This window comes from Eulemur rufifrons, chromosome 19, assembly GCF_041146395.1.
Source record: "Eulemur rufifrons isolate Redbay chromosome 19, OSU_ERuf_1, whole genome shotgun sequence".
Classification (NCBI taxonomy): domain Eukaryota; kingdom Metazoa; phylum Chordata; class Mammalia; order Primates; family Lemuridae; genus Eulemur; species Eulemur rufifrons.
Genome location: NC_091001.1, coordinates 66,800,463 through 66,820,655, shown reverse-complemented (window position 1 = coordinate 66,820,655; position 20,193 = coordinate 66,800,463). Strand labels below are relative to the sequence as shown.

Here is a 20,193-nt window from a genome sequence, read left to right as displayed (position 1 = left end):
AGCCTCCCAGAGTGCTAGGATTACAGGCGTGAGCCACCATGCCCGGCCAATGATGTTAATTTTGATCACTTGGTTAAACTGTTGTCTGCCAGGTTTTTTCATCGTAAAGTCACTGTTTTTTCCTTTGTGGAAACATTCTTTGAGACTATGTAAATATTCTATTCCTAATCAAACTTTTACCCACTAGTTTTAGCATTCAATATGGTTATGTTTTTAATTTGAAGCGCAGGTTCATTTTTTAAAATTTATTATTTCACTTTAGAAAATCCCCCTATTCTTGTTGAATTAATTAATTAATGAAATTTTAATGTGATTCCCCAAGTAAGAGCTATTTTTTAAAAAGGCATATCTCCCTGATCCTGATAATCATCTTCCTACCTCCCTATCCTTTTCACCTTTTTCCACCCAACTCCTGAATGTAACTAGTTTCATTATTCTGGGTTCCTTTCTTTTTTTAATATAAACAGATTTATTGAGGTATAACTCTTATACTAAACAATTCACCCTTTTAAAGTATAAGAAAAATTCAATGGTTTTTATTGTATTCCTAGAGTTGTGCAAACACCATCACTGTCTAATTTTAGAACATTTCCCTCACCCCTAAAACCTCCATACCAATTAGCAGTCACTCTCTATTCCTCTTGAACTCCCCTCCCTGCCCTGCCTCCAGGCAACCACTAATATTCTTTCTGTCTGTAGATTTGCCTATTCCAGATACAGTATTTCCTGTAAATGGAATCATACTGTATGGTCTTTTGTGACTGGTTTCTGTCACTTAGCGTAATGGTTTCAACGTTCATCCACATGTAGCATTTATCAACACTTCATTCCTTTTTATTGCTGAAAAATATTCTACTGTATGAATATATTATGTTTTATAATACTTATTCAGTCATCAGTTGATGAACATTTGAGTTGTTTGCACTTGTTGGCTATTATGAATAATGCTGCTGTGAACATTTGTGTCTTGGGTATATAACTAGAAGTGGAACTGCTGGGTCATACGGTAACTTTGGTTAACTTTGTTCAGCTGTTTTCCAAAGTGGTTGAATCATTTTACATTCCAACCAGCAATGTATAAAGGTTCCAATTTCTTCACACCCTTACCAATACATCTTATTGTCTGTCTTTTTTATTTTAGCCATCCTAGTAGGTGTAAAGTGGTACATCATTGTGGTTTTGATTTACATTTCTCGAATTGCTGAACTATGTGTAGCCATAGTCTTTTCATGTGCTTATTGATCATATACTTGTTTTCTTTGGAGAAATGTATACTCTGATCCTTTTGCCCATTTTAATTGGAAATTTATCTTTTTAGTGTTGTAGGAGGTTTTTATATATTTTGGATATAAGACACTTATCAGATATATGATTTTCAAGGCCGGGCGCGGTGGCTCACGCCTGTAATCCTAGCACTCTGGGAGGCCGAGGTGGGTGGATCGCTCGAGGTCAGGAGTTCGAGACCAGCCTGAGCAAGAGTGAGACCCCGTCTCTACTAAAAATAGAAAGAAATTATATGGACAACTAAAAATCTATATCGAAAAAATTAGCTGGGCATAGTGGCGCATGCCTGTAGTCCCAGCTACTCGGGAGGCTGAGGCAGTAGGATCGCTTAAGCCGAGGAGTCTGAGGTTGCTGTGAGCTAAGCTGACGCCACGGCACTCACTCTAGCCTGGGCAACAAAGTGAGACTCTGTCTCAACAAAAAAAAAAAAGAAGATGATTTTCAAATATTTTCTCTTATTCTGTGAGCTAGCTTTTTACTTCCTTGAAAGTGTTATTTAATGCACAAAAGGTTTTAATTTTCATGAAGTCTACTGTATCTATTAATATGTTAATCATGTATCTATTTTTTATTTTTTTACTTGTGCTTTTGGTTTTGTATCTTAGAAGGCTTTGCCTAACCCAAAGTCAAAAAGATTTACTCATATGTTTTCCTCTAAGAGCTTTATAGTTTTAACTCTTACATATTAGTCTATAATGTATTCTGAATTAACTTTTGTGTATGGTATAAAAAAGGTGTCCAACTTCATTCTTTTGCATGTGAATATCCAGTTGTTCTAGCACCACTTGTTGAGTCTGAGCATACTCTTCCTGTATTTCTTCATAAATGAGGAGATACGTGTACTTTTAAAAAAATTATTTCTTTTTTCCTACACAAAAGAGGCAAAACAATACAATCAGTAAGTACTCTTTTTCACTTGATTTTTCACTTAACAATATATCCTGGAAATCATTCCATATCAATTCATAGGGATCATACTTATTTTTTCTTTTATAGCTACAAGGTACTGTCTTTGTGATATACTGTAGTTTATCTAACTGTTCTCCCATGTGTGGGTATTTAAGTTGTTCCTAATATTTTGCAAACATAAATAATGTTTTAATGAGTAATGTTTGTGTTTTGGAGGTAGATTCCTAAATATGGGATTGCTGTGTCAGAGTAAATATATAATATATGTAGTCTTGTTATATATTGCCAAATTCCCCTCTACAAGAATTTTATCAATTTGCATTCCCACCAGAAACATGTGAGAATGCCTTTTTTTTTTTTTTTTTTGAGACAGAGCCTCACTCTGTTGCCCAGGCTAGAGTGAGTGCCGTGGCGTCAGCCTAGCTCACAGAAACCTCAAACTCCTGGGCTTAAGCCCTACTGCCTCAGCCTCCCAAGTAGCTGGGACTACAGGCATGCGCCACCATGCCCGGCTAATTTTTTCTATATATATTTTTAACTGTCCATATAATTTCTTTCTATTTTTAGTAGAGATGGGGTCTCGCTCTTGCTGAGGCTGGTTTCGAACTCCTGATCTCCAGCGATCCACCCACCTCAGCCTCCCAGAGTGCTAGGATTACAGGCGTGAGCCACCACGCCCGGCCGTGAGAATGCTTTTTTCCCCACAGCCTCAAGTACCAAATTTGTTGTCTTAATATTTTTGACAAATTGAGAAATGATATCTTGATGTTGTTTTAAGATGTACAGGCATACTTCGGAAGGTATACCTTGGAGATATTACGGGTTCAATTTCAGACCACTGCAGTAAGGGAATATCACAATAAATCAAATCACACAAATTGGTTTCCTAGTGAAGAGAAAAGTTATGTTTATACTACATTGTATTCTATTAAATATGCAATAGTGTTATGTCTAAAAAAAGTACATGCTTTAATTACAATGTACTTTATTGCTAAAAAATTTTAAGGATCTTCTGAGCCTTCATCAGGTTGTAATCTTTTTGCTGGTGGAGGGTCTTGCCTCCATATTGATGGCTACTGACTGATCAAGTTGGTGGTTGCTAAAGGGTGTGGTGGCTATGGCAATTTCTTAAAATAAGATGACTGTAAAGTTTGTTTCATTGATTGACTCTTCCTTTCACAAAAGATTTCTCTGTAGTATGCAATGATGTTTCGTATTATTTTACCCACAGTAGAACTTTTTGCCAAATCGGAGTCCTCAAACACTGCCGCTGCTTTATCGACTAAGTTATTGTAATATTCTAAATCCTTTGTTGTCATTTCCACAATGTTGACAGCATCTTCACCAGGAGCAGATTCCATCTCAAGAAACCACTTTCTTTGCTTATCTTCATGCATGAGCAACTCTTTATTCTTTCAAGTTTTATCATAAGATAGCAGCAGTTCATTCACATCTTTGGGCTCCACTTCTAATTCTAGTTCTCTTGCTATCTCTACCGTATCTGCAGTTACTTCCTCCATTGATATCTTGAATCCTTCGAAGTCAGTCATAAGAGTTGAAATCAACTTCTTGTAAACCACTGTTAATGTTAATATTTTGACCTCTTCCCATGAATCACGAATGTTTTTTCTTAATGGCATCTAGAACGGTGAATCCTTTCTAGAATCTTTTCAATTTACTTTGCCCAGATCTATTAAGAGGAATCACTATCTATAGCAGTTGTAGCCTTAAGAAATGTATTTCTTAAGTAATAAAACTTGAAAGTCAAAATTACTCCTTGATTTATGGGCTACAGTATGGATGTTGTGTTAGCAGTCATGAAAATAGCATTAATTTCCTTGTACATCTCTATGAGAGCTCTTGTGTGACCAGGTGCATTGTCAATAAGCAGTAATATCTTGAAAGGAATCCTTTTTTTCTGAACAGTAGGTCTCCACAGTAGGCTTAAAATAGTCAGTAAACCATGCTATAAACAGATGTACTGTCATCCAGGCTTTGCTGTTCCATTTATGGAACACAGGCAGAGTAGATTTAGCATCATTCTTAAGGGCTCTAGCATTTTTGGAATGCTCAGTGACCATTGGCTTCAACTTGAAGTTGCTAGCTGTGTTAGCCCCTAACAAGAGAATCAGCCTGTCCTTTGAAGATTTGAAGCCAGGCATTGACTTCTCCTCTCTAGCTATGAAAATCCTAGATGGTATCTTCTTCCAATAGTAGGCTGTTTTGTCTACATGGAAAATCTGTTGTTTAGTGTAGCCACCTTCATCTATGATCTTTGCTAGGTCTTCAGGATCACTTGCTGCAACTTCTACCTCAGCACTTGCTGCTTCACCTTGCACTTTTATGTTATGGACATGGCGTCTTTCCTTAAACCTCATGAAGCAATCTCTGCTAGCTTTAAACTTTTCTTCTGAGGCTTCCTCACCCCTCTCAGCCTTCATAGAATTGAAGAGAGTTAGGGCCTTTCTTTGGAGTAGACTTTGGCTTAAGGGGACATTGTGATTGGTTTGATCTTCTATCCAGACCACTAAAACTTTTCTCCGTATCAGCAATAAGGCTGTTTAATTTTCTTATCATTCATGTGTTCTCTGGAGTAGCACTTTTAGTTTCCTTCAAGAACTTTTCCTTGCATTCACAACTTGGCTAATGGGTGCAAGAGACCTAGCTTTTGACCTATCTCTGCTTTCAACATATCTTCCTCACTAAGCTTAGTCATTTTTAGTTTTTCACTTAAAGTGAGAGACAAGTGACTCTTCTTTTCCTTGGATCACTTAGAGGCCATTATAGGGTCATTATTTGGCCTAATTTCAATATTGTTGCACCTCAGATAATAGGGAGGCCTAAGGAGAGGTAGAGAGATGGGGTTATAGCTGGTGTATGGAGCAGTCACAACACACACAATGTTGTATCAATTGTGTTCACCATCTTGTATGGGCACAGTTCTTGGTACCCCAGAATAATTACAATAATAACAGCAAAGATCACTGATCACAGATTACCATAGCGAATATATTAATAATGAAAAAGTTTGAAATATTGCAAGAATTCCCAAAATGTAACGTGGAGACATGACGTGAGCGCAAGCTGTTGAAAAAATGGCACCAATAGACTTGCTTGATGCAGGGTTGCCACAACGTTCAATTTGTAAAAAATGCAATATCTGCAAAGTGAAATAAAGCAAAGCACAATAAAATGAGATATGCCTATGTATCTTGAATTTGAGTGATTGCTGAACACGATATATCCATTTTTATAGCTCTTTACATTATTTGTTGTCCACTATTTTAGCTAATTTTGGATTGTTTTCCCTTAATTTTTAAAAACTAAAAGACTTTTTTTTTTTGAGCAGTTTTAGATATACAGAAAAATTAAACAGAAAGTACAGACTATTCCCAGATACTTCCTCACCTGTCCCCAACATCCCCCCCATTATTAACACCTTACATTGGTATGATACATTTGTAATAATTGATGCGCCAATATTGATATATTATTATTATCTCAAGTCTATAGTTTACATTGTTTCACTTTTTGTGTTGTGAAATTATGGGTTTTGACAAATGTATAATGATATAATTCCTCCATCACATTATTATACAGAATAGTTTTACTGCCCCCAAAATCCTATGAAATTTCTCCCTCGTACAGAATCCCTGGCAACTACCAATCTTTTTACTGTCTCCATAGTTTTGCCTTTTCCAGAATGTCATGTAGTTGGAATCATACAATATGTAGCTTTTTCAGATTGCCTTCTTTGAATATCAATATATTATATATTGAAAGTTCCTCTGTGTCTCTTTGTGGCTTGAGAGCTCATTTCTTTTTTAGCATGAATAATATTCCATTGTCTGGATGTACTATGGTTTATTCACTCACCTACTGAAGGGCGTCTTAGTTGCTTCTAACTTGTGGCAGTTAAGAAGAGTAAAGCCGCTTTGGACATAAGTTTGGGTAAGTATGAAGAAGCAAGATTGCTGTATCATGTGGGAAGAGAATGTTTAATTTTGTAAGAAACCGCATAGTCTTCCAAAGTGGCTGTACCATTTTGCAGTGCCCCCAGCTATGAGTACTTCTTGCTCTACACCCTTGCCAGCATTGTCGGTGTTCCAGATATGCAGCCTTTTCAGATTGCCTTCTTTGAATATCCATATAATTATGTATTGAAGGTTCCTCCATGTCTCTTTGTGGTTTGATTTGGCCGTTCTAAGAGGTGTGTAATGTCTCACTTTTAAAATTTTTTTATTATTTAAAAGAATTTTTTTTTTTTGAGACAGAATCTCACTCTTTCACCTGGGGTAGAGTGCAGTGGCATCATCATAGGTCACTGCAACCTCAAACTCCTGAGCTCAAGTGATCCTCCTTCCTCAGCTTCCCCAGTAGCTGGGACTACATGCCACCCGCCAGGCCTCGTTGTTGTTTTAATTTGCATTTTCCTGATGACATATGATGTGGTGCATCTTTTCATATGCTTATTTGATATCTTTATATCTTTTGTGAAGTGTCTGTTAAGATTTTTGGCTCATTTTTAATTGGATTGTTTGTTTTTTTATTGTTTTAGGAGTTCTTTGTACATTTTGGATGATAGTCCTTTACCAGATAAGTCTTTTACAGATATTTTCTCTCAGTCTATGGCTTGTCTTTTTTTTCTTTTGAGACAGTCTTGCTCTGTTGTCCTGACTAGAGTGCAGTGGTATCATCATAGCTCACTGCAACCTCAAAATCCTGGGCTTCAGCGATTCTTCTGTCTCAGTCTCCCAAGTAACTGGGACTATAGGCACATGCCAACACACCTGGCTAATTTTTTTTTTTCCTGTTTTTTAGTAGAGACAGGGTTTCACTCTTAGTCAGGCTGGAGAAGTCCTGACCTCAAGTGATCCTCCTGTCTTGGCTTCCTGGAGTTGATTCTCAAATTTTTATGGAAAGGCAAAGGACTCAGAATAGCCAATATGATATTGAAGGAGAAGAATGAAGTTGGAGGACTACCACTACCCAACTTCAAGACTTACTGTAAAGCTACAGTAATAAGGAGTGTGATACTGGTGAAAGAAAAGACAAATAGATCAACGGAACAGAATAAAGAGCTCAGAAATAGACCCTTACAAAAAAATAGACCCTGTCAATTTATCTTTGACAAAAGAACTAAGATAATTCAATGGAGAAAAGATAGACTTTCTAATGAATGGTGCTGGAATGAATCCAGACACAGACTTTATACCTTTCACAAAAATGAACTCAAAATGGATTACAGCCCTAAATGTAAAACATATAAAACTATAGAACTCCTAGAAGATAACATAGGAGAAAATCTAGATGACCTTGTATATGGTGATAACTTTTTAAAGGCAACATCAAAGGCATAATCCATGAAAGAAAAAATTAGTAAGCTAGACTTCATTAAAAATTTCTACTCTTGGAAAGACACTGTCAAGAAAATAAAAAGATGAGCCGTGGCTGGGCTCAGTGGCTCATACCTGTAATCGTAGCACTTTGGGAGGCCAAGGTGGGAGAAACTTGAGGCCAGGCTTGAGGCCAGGAGTTCGAGACCAGCCTGAAAAAAAGAAAAATTGAGAATCAGTTTGTCAATATCCATAAAATGAGGCTTTGGAAATTTGATTAGCATTGCACTGAATGTATAGAACAAGTTGGGAAGAATTGACATTTTGGTAATATTGAGTCTTTCTTTCTATGTAAAGAAAATATCTATATTTATTCAGATATTCTTTGATTTGCTTCATCAGAGTTTTGTAATATTGTTTCACATAGATCTTATATATATTTATTGGATTTATATGTATTTCATTTTTTGGTGCTGATATAAATGGTATTATGTTTTTAATTTCAAATGCCAATTGTTCATTGCTTATATATAGTGAGGAGTTGACTTTGTGTATTAACCTTGTATCCTCCAACCTTGCTATGATTGCTTATTCGTTTTTGTTTTTGTGGAGATGGGGTCTTGCTATATTACCCAGGCTAGTTTAGAACTCCGGGCTTCAAGCGATCCTCCTGCCTCAGCCTCCCTGCATTGGGTTCTTGATTACTGTTTTGCTAAAGTGATTTTTATCTAGTATTGTTTGAGATACTGTAATTTAACTTGTACTTTAAATTTTTTTCCCTTGAAGATAAATCTGTGTTGATGAATGATACAATACTGAGAATCTTTTTTTTCTTTAGAAAAATTCTTAATTCGCTTCCTTTCATAAAAAGTGTTTCTCCCTCTCTGCTGTAGTTGGTCACTTAACTGTTCCATAAACATTCCCTGCTTATTCAAATCTCTTAGACTTTTAATATAGCTTTGCATCTCTGCCTAGTCTTGTCTGGTTCTCCTCTTCCTTCAGGGATTAACTGAAATCTTACCTTTATAAAGCCTTCCTTAATTCTTGTTGCTTTTGATCTTCCTTCCTTCCTCTATAACACTTACGGTCAGTAATAACAGTAATAAGAATAGTTTTTTATTAAAAATTGATAACATTTACATACTGATTATGTGCCAGACATTTTACCAGCTTTTTTTTTTTTTTTCTTTTTTAAGACAGGGTCTCTCTCTGTCGCCCTGGGTAGAGTATGGTGGTATCATCCTAGCTCACTGCAACCTCAACCTCCTGGGCTCAAGAGATCCTCCTGCCTCAGCCTCCCAAGTAGCTGGGACTATAGGCACGCACCACTACGCCCAGCTAATTTTTTCTATTTTTGATAGAGATGGGGTTTTGCTCTTGCTGAGGCTGGTCTCGAACTCCTGACCTCAAGCAATCGTCCTGCCTTGGCCTCCTAGAGTTCTAGGATTACAGATGTGAGACACCATGCCTGGTCTTTTACCAGATGTTTTAATTGCGTGTTTCATTTAGTCTTCACAATAATTCTGGAAGGTTGGTACTATTATTATCTCCAAAAACAGACAAGAGTAACAGGGCTTAGACGGGTTAAGAGACTTGCCCAGGGTCACATAGTTACTGGAGCAAAGATTCGATTTAGGTTTATCTGATTGTGGAGTCCACATTCAACCACTTTGCTAGTACTTAACTATCTAACTTATTTTGTTGTTCTCTTGTTCTTATAACTTAATCTTAGTTCCTACTAGAATGTAAGCTCACTGAGAATAGCAGTTTATTTCTAATGTGAGCCAAAGTGCATGCCTGATAGTTTTTGAGAATATCAGTAATGATTACATATATCTTTAAATAATTTTATGACTTTTCTTAGTATGTACACAAACTTTTTATAATTATTTCTAAATTAAAACCATTTAAATGCATGATATATTAAATTATATTTAATATACTTTGGTTTCTTAAAAATATGATTTTTCCCAATTATAAGCAATTCATATTCACAATAAAAATTATAAAATATAGAAAATACAAGGAGAAAATATTGCCCATAATCCCATCACACAGAGATAACTGCTATCCATGTTTTTGTTGTACTTTCTTACAGTCTCTTTTACAAGCGTAATTTTTGTTCATTTGTTTTAGCTAGTTATGCTTTGTTTATACAATTCTAAATCTGAATTCTTCAGGTTTATTGTAAGCTCTGTGAATGTCATTGTTAATAGCTGCTCATTAAGAGAATTTGCCATAATTAACTGTTTTCCTATAGTATATGTCTTATAGGTTATTTGCAGTAAAAATTTAATATCCAGTAAAAATTAAATGTGTGAATGTACACGTTTTGTATAAAGATTTTGTATATTCTAGGTTATTTCCTTAGTTTATTTTCCCAAAAGCTGGATTACTAAATCTGTTTTTTGGCTTGTGATATATTGGGACAAATTGCTTTATAAAAATATTACCTTAATGTACCCTATATAGTCAGCAATATATGGCAGTGCCAGACTCACCATACTTTCATCAGTAATATAATTTTTTTAAAAAATGTATTTTTAATTCTTATGGGTACATAATAGTTGTATATATTGATAGAATACATGTGATGTTTTGATACAAGTGTACAATGTGTAATAATCAAATCAGAGTAATTGAGATATTCATCACCTCAAGCATTTATCATTTCTTTGTGTTAGGAACATGCCAATTACACTCTTAGTTATTTTAAAGTATACTATAACTTATTGTTGAGTATAGTCACTTTGTTGTGCTGTCAAATGCTGTTCATTCTATCTAACTTAACTATCTAACTATATTTTTGTACCCATTAACCATCCCCACTTTATCCTCCTTTCCCTGCTACACTTCCAAGTCTCCGGTAACTATCATTCTACTCTCTGTCTCCATGAGATCAGTTGTTTTAATATTTAGCTCCCACATATGAGTGAGAACATGTGAGATTTGTCTTTCTGTGCTTAGCTTATTTTACTTAACATAATGTTCTCTAGTTCTATCCATGTTGTTACAAATGACAGCATTTCATTCTTTTTATGGCTATATAATATTCCATTGTGTATATGTATCACAATTTCGTTATCCATTCATCCATTGATTGGTACTTAAGTTGATTCTAAATCTTGGCCACTGTGAGTAGTGCTGCAGTAAACATGGGCATGCAGGTATCTTTTCGATATACTGATTTCCTCTCTTTTGGATATTTACCCAGCAGTGGAATTGTTAAGATCATAGGGTAGTTCTATTTTTGTTTTTAAGGAACCTCTGTACTGCTCTCCATAGTGGTTGTACTAATTTACATTCCCACCAACAGTGTATGAGGGTTCCCCTTTCTCTACATTCTTGATAAAAGCCGTTTTAACTAGAGTGAGATGATATCTCATTGTAGTTTTGATTTGCATTTCTCTGGTGTCAAATGATGTTGAGCATTTTTTCACATACCTGTTGACCATTTGCATGTCTTCTTTTGGAAATGTCTATTCAGATTTTTTGCTCATTTTTAATTAGATTATTTGATTTTTTTCCTATTGAATTGTTGGAGCTCCTTTATTAATAATGCCTTGTCATATATGTAGTTTGCAAATATTTTCTCCCATTCTGTGGGTTGTCTCCTCCCTTTATTCATTATTTCCTTTGCTGTGCAGAAGCTTTTTAGCTTGATGTGATCCCATTTGTTTAATTTTGCTTTAGTTGCCTCTGCTTTGGGGGTATCACTTAAATCTTTAATCCATTTTGATTTGATTTTTGGATGTGGTGAGAGATAAGGGTCTAGTTTTAGTCTTCTGCATATGGACATCCAGTTTTGCACCATTTATTGAAGAGACTGTTCTTTCCCCAATGTATGTCCTTGGCACCTTTGTCAAAGATAAGTTCACTGTACATGTGTGGACTTATTTCTGGGTTCTTTCTTCTATTCCATTGTTCATGTGTCTGTTTTTATGCCAGTACCATGCTGTTTTGGTTAGTACAGCTCTATAGTATCATTTGAAGTCAGGTAATATGATTCCTGCTTTTGTTCTTTTTGCTCAGGATGGCTTTGGCTATTCTGGGTCTTCTGTGGTTCTATATAAAGTTTAGGATTTTTTTTTTTTTTCTATTTCTGTGAAGAATGTCCTTGATATTTTGATGGGGATTGCATTGAATCTATACATTGCCTTGGGTAATATAGACATTTTAACAATGTTGATTCTTCTAATCCAAGAGCATGGAACATCTTTTCCATTTTTTGATGTCCCCTTCAATTTCTTTGATAAATGCTTTATAGTTTTTGTTGTAGAAATCTTTTACTTATTGGGTCAAGTTTATTCCTAGGTATTTTATTTTATTTGTAGCTATTGTAAGTGGGATTATTTTCTTGGTTTCTTTTTCAGATTGCTTATTGTTGGCATATAGAAATGGTACTGATTTTTGTATGTTGATTTTGTATCCTGCAACTTTACTGCATTTGTTTATCAGTTCTGATAGTTTTTTGTGAAGTCATTAGGTTTCCCTAGACATGAGATCCTATTGCCTGCAAACAAGGATAATTTGATTTCTTCCTTTCCAATTTGGATGCCCCTTATTTCTTTCTCTTGTCTGGTTGCTAGCTAGGACTTCCAGTACTATGTTGAATAACCAGTGGTATAAGTGGGCGTCCTTGTCTTATTCCAGATCTTAGAGGAAAGGCTTTCAAGTTTTCCCCATTCAGTATTATACTGGCTATGGGTCTGTCATATATGGCTTTTATCATGTTGAGGTATATTTCTTTTATGCCCAGTTTTTTGAGAGTTTTTAATCATGAAAGGATGTTGAATTTTATTGAATGCTTTTTCAGCATCTATTGAAATGACTATCTGGTTTTTGTCCTTCATTATGTTGATGGTGATGTATCACATTGATTGATTTGCATATGTTGAACCATCCTTGCATCCCTGGGATGAATCCCACTTGATCATGATGAATAATCTTTTTCATGTTTTGTTGAATTCGGTTTGCTAGTACTTTGTTGGGGATTTTTGCATCTATACTCATCAGAGATATTGGCCCATAGTTTTCTTTTTTTGTTGTGTCTTCATCTGGCTTTGGTGTCAGGGTGATACAGGCTTCGTAGAATGAATTCGAGAGCATTCTCACCTCCTCAGCTTTTTGGAATAAGTAGGTTTGGTAATGAATATAATTTTTAAGTTGCTAATTTGATAGATAAAAAATGGTTTCACTTTGTTTTAATTTTATTTCTTTTTTGGGAAATTTGATGTTTTTGTTTTATTTGTAAACTACTTGCTTTTCTTCATTTATAACTCATCTGTGCATTATTACCTGTTTACTAACTAGAGCCTTTGTTTTCTGTATGTGTGGTCTGTTGTTTTGTTTTCAGATTTAAAGCTTTTTATTTTACATACACCTCCTTCTAATTCTATTTCTTTTGTGTGTGTTTTTTCTTGTTGGAATGTGGAATAATTTTAGATTTACAGAAGAGTTACAAAGGTAGTGTACAGAGCATTTCTGTGTACCCCTAATTCAACTTCATTCAGTTTCTTTCCCTGAATGTTTTATCATCTTACATTACCATGGTACATTTGTAAAAAATTAAGAAACAAATATTGGTACATTATTACTAACTAAGCTCTAGGCTTTATTTGTATTTCACTAGTTTTTCCATTAATGTACTTTTTGTGTTTCAGGATGCAATCCAGGATATCTCATTACATTTAGTTGTCTGTGACAAATTCTCAATCTTTTTTGGTTTTCTTTTTTTGTTTGTTTGTTTGGTTTGTGTTATCTTCAAAGAAATAAATCTAGTGCTAATTATGTATAGATTTTGAATTATTGTTCTGGTAGAAAGATTGAGTTCATTCCTAGTCCTGATTCTGTGTGAGATATTTAGCAGAAATTGTAGGTATGATCTAAGAAGAATGGAAACTAAATTCTTTTTATTAGGAAGCGAATTGACCTATATGAGATAGCTTCAATTTCAATAGCATCTTTACCGAAGCAAATAAGGTAATCACTGCTGGTTCTATGTTAGACTTCATAAAATAAACCTCTCCACCACTCAGGATGCTCAATTTAAATTTATGATTCCGGCCCTAATTTGTCAAATTCTTTAAACTGTGGGCAAAGTTATAATATATGCTTACTATGGAAAATATCCTGAATTTCCCATTTCCCACAGAAATGTACTGCATTTCTGAATAACTCCTGCCACGTGGAATTTGGGAATGAGGTCTCTGAAGCAATTCCTCCCAAATAAACATGTCTTTTTGGCAAGGCATGGATTATTCAAACATGTAAAGTATTTTTTGAGAGACTGACTTTCTAGGTGTTCAGGTGTATCAAATATATTGGAGATGACAAATTTTCTCTAAAGGAACTAGATTATGATATAAATGTGCCAGAAGATTCACTGGGTCCAAAATACTATATATATGAAACCTCCACAGGGGGAGAAGACTGGAACGGAGAAAAAGAGAGAAGAATGTGAGCCAGCAACTGTGTTTGTTGGGGGAAAGTTTTAACTATTTAGCAATAGTTATGGAATAGCAATGGAATTTGAGTTCGAATATTTGATGCTTTTGCATACATTATATATTTTTTTACCCTTGTCCATACAGTCTTTAAAAATGATTTTACTAATTGAACATATACCCAGTGTGTAGAGTAGGCACTTAATAAATGTTATTTCATGCATTGAGATTGGAATAGAATGTATTTTAACTTTCAATTTGAATTATTCACATTTTTAGTATTTACGAAAAGAAACGAGTAAGGTCTTAGATAGTTAATTTGTAGAGGTAAGAAGCAGAAAAATTCTTCTGTTATGAGTTTTCCCAAATGCATATGATAGTCCCAATTATATCTAAATGAGTAGATAAATTAGGTCACATTTAATTGATATGTTAATTATTAGATATGAATGTTATTTTAATACTGAGTTGAACTTTATATAAATCAGGTTTGTTTTCTTAGATATGTCAATGGGAATGTAATTTTCAGCCTCAAAATTTGTCCCATATTTATTATAAAGATAGTTTTTTTTATTTTAGCATATTATGGGGGTACAAAAGTTTAGGTTATGTATATTGCCCTTGCCCCCCCACCCCCCCAATCAGAGCTTCATGCGTGTCCATTCCCCAGACAGTGCGTGTCGTACTCATTATGTAGGTATACACCCATCCCCTCCCCCCCCCACATCTGCCCGACACCCGATTAGTGTTATTCCTAAATGTGCACTTAGGTGATGATCAGGGAAACCAATTTGATGGTGAGTACATGTGGTGCTTATTTTTCCATTCTTGGGATACTTCACGTAGTAGAATGGGTTCCATCTCTATCCAGGAGAACGTAAGAGATTCTATATCACCGTTATTTCTTATAGCTGAGTAATACTCCATGGTATACATATACCACATTTTACTAATCCACTCATGTATTGATGGGCATTTGGGTTGTTTCCACATCTTTGTGATTGTGAATTGTGCTGCTATAAACATTTGGATGCAGATGTCTTTTTTATAGAATGACTTTTGTTCTTTTGGGTAGATGCCCAATAATGGGATTTCTGGATCGAATGGTAGGTCTACTTGAATCTGTTTAAGGTATCTCCATATTGCTTTGCACGGAGGTTGCACTAGTTTGCAGTCCCACCAGCAGTGTATGAATGTTCCTGTCTCTCCGCATCCACGCCAACATTTATTGTTATGGGACTTTTTGATAAAGGCCATTCTCACTGGAGTTAAGTGATATCTCATAGTGGTTTTGATTTGCATTTCCCCCAGTGATTAGAGATCAACTTATCAAAAATTTTAATCAAAATTTTAGTCATTTTGTTATATAGTGGTATTTTATTTTGGTTTTAGTTTGCATTTTTCTGATGATTTTGAGTATCTTTTCATGTGCTAATTGGCCATTTATTTATCTACTTTCTGAACTGCCCAAATCATTACCAATTTAAAAAAATTTGGTTTGTTTGCCTTATTATTAATTTGTAAGCATTCTCTCCATATTCTAGATAACAATACTCTGGCAAATAAAAGTATTGAGAATATTTTCTCTTATTCTCTTTCTTTCCTTTTCATGTTCGTAATTTATTAAGAACAGTTTTTAATTGTGATAAATTAACACATTAATCAGTGTTTTCTCCTATGGTCAGTGCTTTTTTTATGTTCTAAGAAATCTTTGTCTATGGCAAGATCATGAAGATTCCATGTTTTTTTCTTATGTTTTCTTCTAGAAGTTTTATAGATTTAGTGTTTGCATGTAGGTCTATGATTCATTTCAAGTGCATTTTTATGTATGAAATGAGGTAGAGGTTGAATTCACTTTTTTACATGTAGATACCCAGTTGCTCCAGCGTGCAGTATCCATTCTTTATGAGTATGAGCAGAGATAGTAAATACAGAAACCAGAGTATACTTTTATTGTTAGCAGCTCAATTGATATTTTTTATTGAAAACAAATAAATGTGGTGTGGACCACAGATTTGTTCTATATGAACAAGTAGATTTTGAGATACTGAATGTTAGCACCCAGAATTAATATAACACATTCAAAATACAAACTAGGTAAGCATTGAAAAAATAATTGGATTCCAGATGAAATACCACTACAGTTCCAAGTTTGTGCCAAACTAAGGGCTATAAAAATTGATAGCTTCAAAATATATTTTATAAACAGAGAAAAAAATAATAAACTCAGAATAGAAGGTGGGCTTAAAAATTAAAAAATTTACTCAGCTAAGGCCTTTTTATTCAGAAACTTCAAAGGAACGAAAAGAAAAATCTACCTTTCTGTTGGTGATTTTTTAAAGATCCAACGAAACCAGGAAAGCTCAGGGGAGGAAACCTAGAAATGGGCAAGTATAATTTTTTTAATGGTATATGTTCAAGCTAAAGACTAAACTAGTTAATATTGCACCTTAAGTAATATTCTAAAGCTGATGACCAAAACCCTGGTTTCCTTATAACAGTTAACAAAAAAGAAGCCAGTATGGTGTCACTAAGAAAAAGTCATGTTAGCCTAACCTGAGTTCATTTTTTGACATATCTGCTCCTTTGTGAGATGAAGTAAATGTGATAAACATACCACATTTATAGTTCAATAAAGGTTTTGATAAGTTCCATGGTGATATTGTTAAGATGGAAAATACATGGACCGGAAACTTAGATAATTTATTATTTTAAGTACAAAAGGATATTTCTACAGCCTTACTATAGGACTTGGTGCTTGTCTCTATTCTGTTCATTTTTATCAACTACTTTACTTGTAATGTATGTAGAAGGCATACTTTTCAAATTTGCAAATCATGAAGAGCTATGAGGATAGTGCATATGTGAATAAAGAACCAGGATCCCAAAAGATCTCATCTGTCTGGCTGGAATTATGGGCCAAATTCAACAAGTTTACATTGAATGAGATAAAGTCATACACTTGAGTCTAAGAGATTCCTCCTGTGAAAGACAGTAGTGGAAGAGATTTGACTTAACATGTAAGTAAAAAATTTTAGTAAGTGGTAAGCTTGTTATGAGTCTGAGGTGATGTGGCTGTCAGAAAAAAAAAAAAAAGCAAAACAACAAATATGTTCTTAAGCTGCATTAATGGAAGTCTCTAAGAAAGGAGTTAATGATTCTTTTCTAGTCAGATCACACTTGGAATATTATGTTCAGTTCTGGGCATCCTAGTTCAAGATAATTATAAGCAAGTTGGAATGTGTTCAGAGGAAAGTACGAAGAGGGATGGGCTGAAAATTATATAAGGCTAGGTTTAAGGTGTTGGGGGTATTTAGTTTAGAGAAGAGAAATGCTGCAAGGGATAGATGTATCTAAAGGCTCTTCCTGGAAATGAGAGTAGGTATATTCTGCCTGGTACCAAGAGGCAGAATTTGGATCCATGGGTAGAAGTTATAGGGAGACAGGTTTCCCTGAACATAGGGAAGAACAGTCAGGGTTATTTGAAAGTAGACTGGGCAGTCTGGGTGGAGCTAATGGTTTCCTCCTTGCTGGAGGATATGGGCAACTGCTTGGTAGGCATAACATAGAGTAGATTTAGGTACAGTCAGGGGTCCCTTAACGACAAGGATACATTCTGAAAAATGCAATTTTGTTATATGAGTATCACGGAGTGTACTTAACAAAAACCTAGGTGGTATAGCCTACTAAACACCTAGGCTATATGGTATAGCTCATTGTTCCTAGGCTACAAACCTGTACAGCATGTTACTGGATACTGCATACAATGATAAGTATAATATTTATGTATGTAAACAAAAACATATAGTAAAACGTGATATAATCTTACAGGACCAACTTCACGTTTGTGGTCTGTCATTGATAGAAACGTCATCATGTGGCACATGACTGTATCTAGACTAACTAGATGCATGGACTAACTAGGTGATCTTTAAAATTCATTTTAAGTGTGAAGTTTTAGAATTCAATAAAATGACAGAGGTAACCTCTGGAGCATGAAATTCAATATTGTATTTCTGAAGCAAAGCTTGCAAAATGAAAGAACTTTCAAGTCAGGAGCCCTGGTGTCTACTCTGACCCTGTTGCTATTCAGCTGAACATATCTGTGAAGTTAAAAGGTTATACAAGATCTTCAAACTAAATTACGGTTCTCAAATATTCTATTTTTGTTGTGAATTTTGTAGCCCAGTGCTTTAGGAAGAGGAGGGAGGATTGGCGGTAGGTTTGGTAAAGCTCCAAACTCAGAGACATTTGTAAGAAAAGAGGTAAAACATGGCTTGCTGTGAGCAAGCTGGCAGAAATCAAGTAGGAATTGAAGAGATTGTACAAAGGTTACATGGAAAGGACAAAGATGCTTCCTTTTCTAGTCTTCGTCTACTCTAGTGTCTAGCTTTTAAAGGGTTTTCTTATTGGATAAATGACATTGTTTCCTCCCTTCCATCTTGGAAGAAAATAATAGATTTTTTTCCTGTAATTTATTCTAACTATCTAACTGCTATTCTAATTCTAATTGCTGATATCTTGGAATCTCTGAACTTTTAAAGCTTTTAGTTAAGGTCTTCAATTTTTAGAAATCTGTTTTTATTTATTACCACAGTTTTGGTGTGAAGGAATTTTAAATACAGGTTAAAAGACTTTTAACACATTTATACATTTTAAAAGAGAAAATTTTAAACATTACTTTTGATAATTATGAGAAGGTATGTGGAAATAGCTGAAATATCAATTACATTGTGACTTAATGAGAACACTTGCATATTTTATTTTCTTAGAATAATATATTAATACTCATTCTTCAGAGAGTAAAGTTATAATAGCTCTATATCATTTATCATTTTAGCTTTTACGTAGTTATAAAGCTCAGAAAATTGTAGATTCTTATCCTGTGAAAGTCATTTGTTAGAAAGGTCAGTCTGTAGTGGAAGTTTGAATCAAAACCTAACCAAAACAAAAAGCCCCCCAAAACTCTGTGATAGAGTTATAGTGTAAGCAGCTACGGCATATACTGAACTTGTGTCTTGTCAAAAGAAATATTAATGTATTTTTCTTTATGAGTTTGAAACATTTTCACCTTCTGGAGTTCTTCACTAGGATAATATCTTTCCTTGTTAGAAAATGGATACAGAAACAAAAATTGATTATCTTTTGTGGTCTGTTCCTGTATGTGTTTGTGTTTGTGTTTTCATGTGACTTCTTTGGCCACTTTACTCCTCTCTCTAAACTGATAGAGTTCTTTTAAAAAGTTTGATAGTAGTAATAGTCTTTGGTATTAATATTTTTTTCAAGCTTCATTTTGAAATTAAAAGCATATTTCTTTCTAAATGACAAGTCTAAATCTTCAGCCTCCTAAAAATCACTATACTGCAGTATAGTTATTCCTGCAGGCAAGCCAGCATAATTTGCTATTACTCACATCTAGAGTAAAAATTAACTTTCTAATTTGCAGACTTATTAGAGATTATTTATTAATACCTCCACTCCTATCATTTATGTTCCCATACACATGCACACAGACCTTTTTTTCTTTTTTAAAATTTCAATGAAATGTTTAAGAACTTATATATGAGTTTGGTAGCATTAATGTTGACTATAGAAGAAGTGATTAAATAAATGTCACTATAGAAAGGGTAATATGTTGCTAAAAGACTTGGTGGGCAGTTTTGGTATTCACCTAAGGTGAAAGGAGCCATATGTTTAATTTAGTACTGGGTGTGGAAGAAAATAATCCAAATAATAATTAACATTGGTCATGCTGTGGGGTAAGGGATTAAAGAGCTCTCTATAGCCTTTTCTGAGATTCATCAAATATTAACATTTTGGCTTATTTGCTTTATCATTTTCTTCTTTCTCTCTCTATATTCATTGTCTTATTGCTTTTACCTAGTGCTTCCAGTATGACATTGAAAAGTAGTGGTGAGAGGGGATATCCTTGCCTTTTCCTGATGTTAGTGGGAAAACTTTGAGTTTCTTGCCATTACTTATGATGTTAGCTGTAGGTTTTTATAGTTAGCTGAGAGTTTTTATCATGAATAGGTGTTGGATTTTGTCAAATGCTTTTTCTGCATCTGCTATGATCATGTGGTTTTTCTTTTTTATTCTGGTGCTGTGATGGATTACCTTAATAGATTTTCACATGTTAAGCCACCTTTGCATACCTGGGATAAATCCCACTTGGTCTTTTGTGTAATTCTTTTTATATATTGTTGAATTCCATTTGC

The 20,193-nt window shown here is 34.5% G+C and overlaps 1 protein-coding gene across 13 annotated transcripts in view; it reads left to right on the top strand.

Annotated features, from left to right (window-relative positions):
• EHBP1 (EH domain binding protein 1) overlaps window positions 1-20,193 on the top strand; it is a 322,545-nt gene that overhangs the window by 17,071 nt on the left and 285,281 nt on the right. The window lies entirely within an intron of this gene.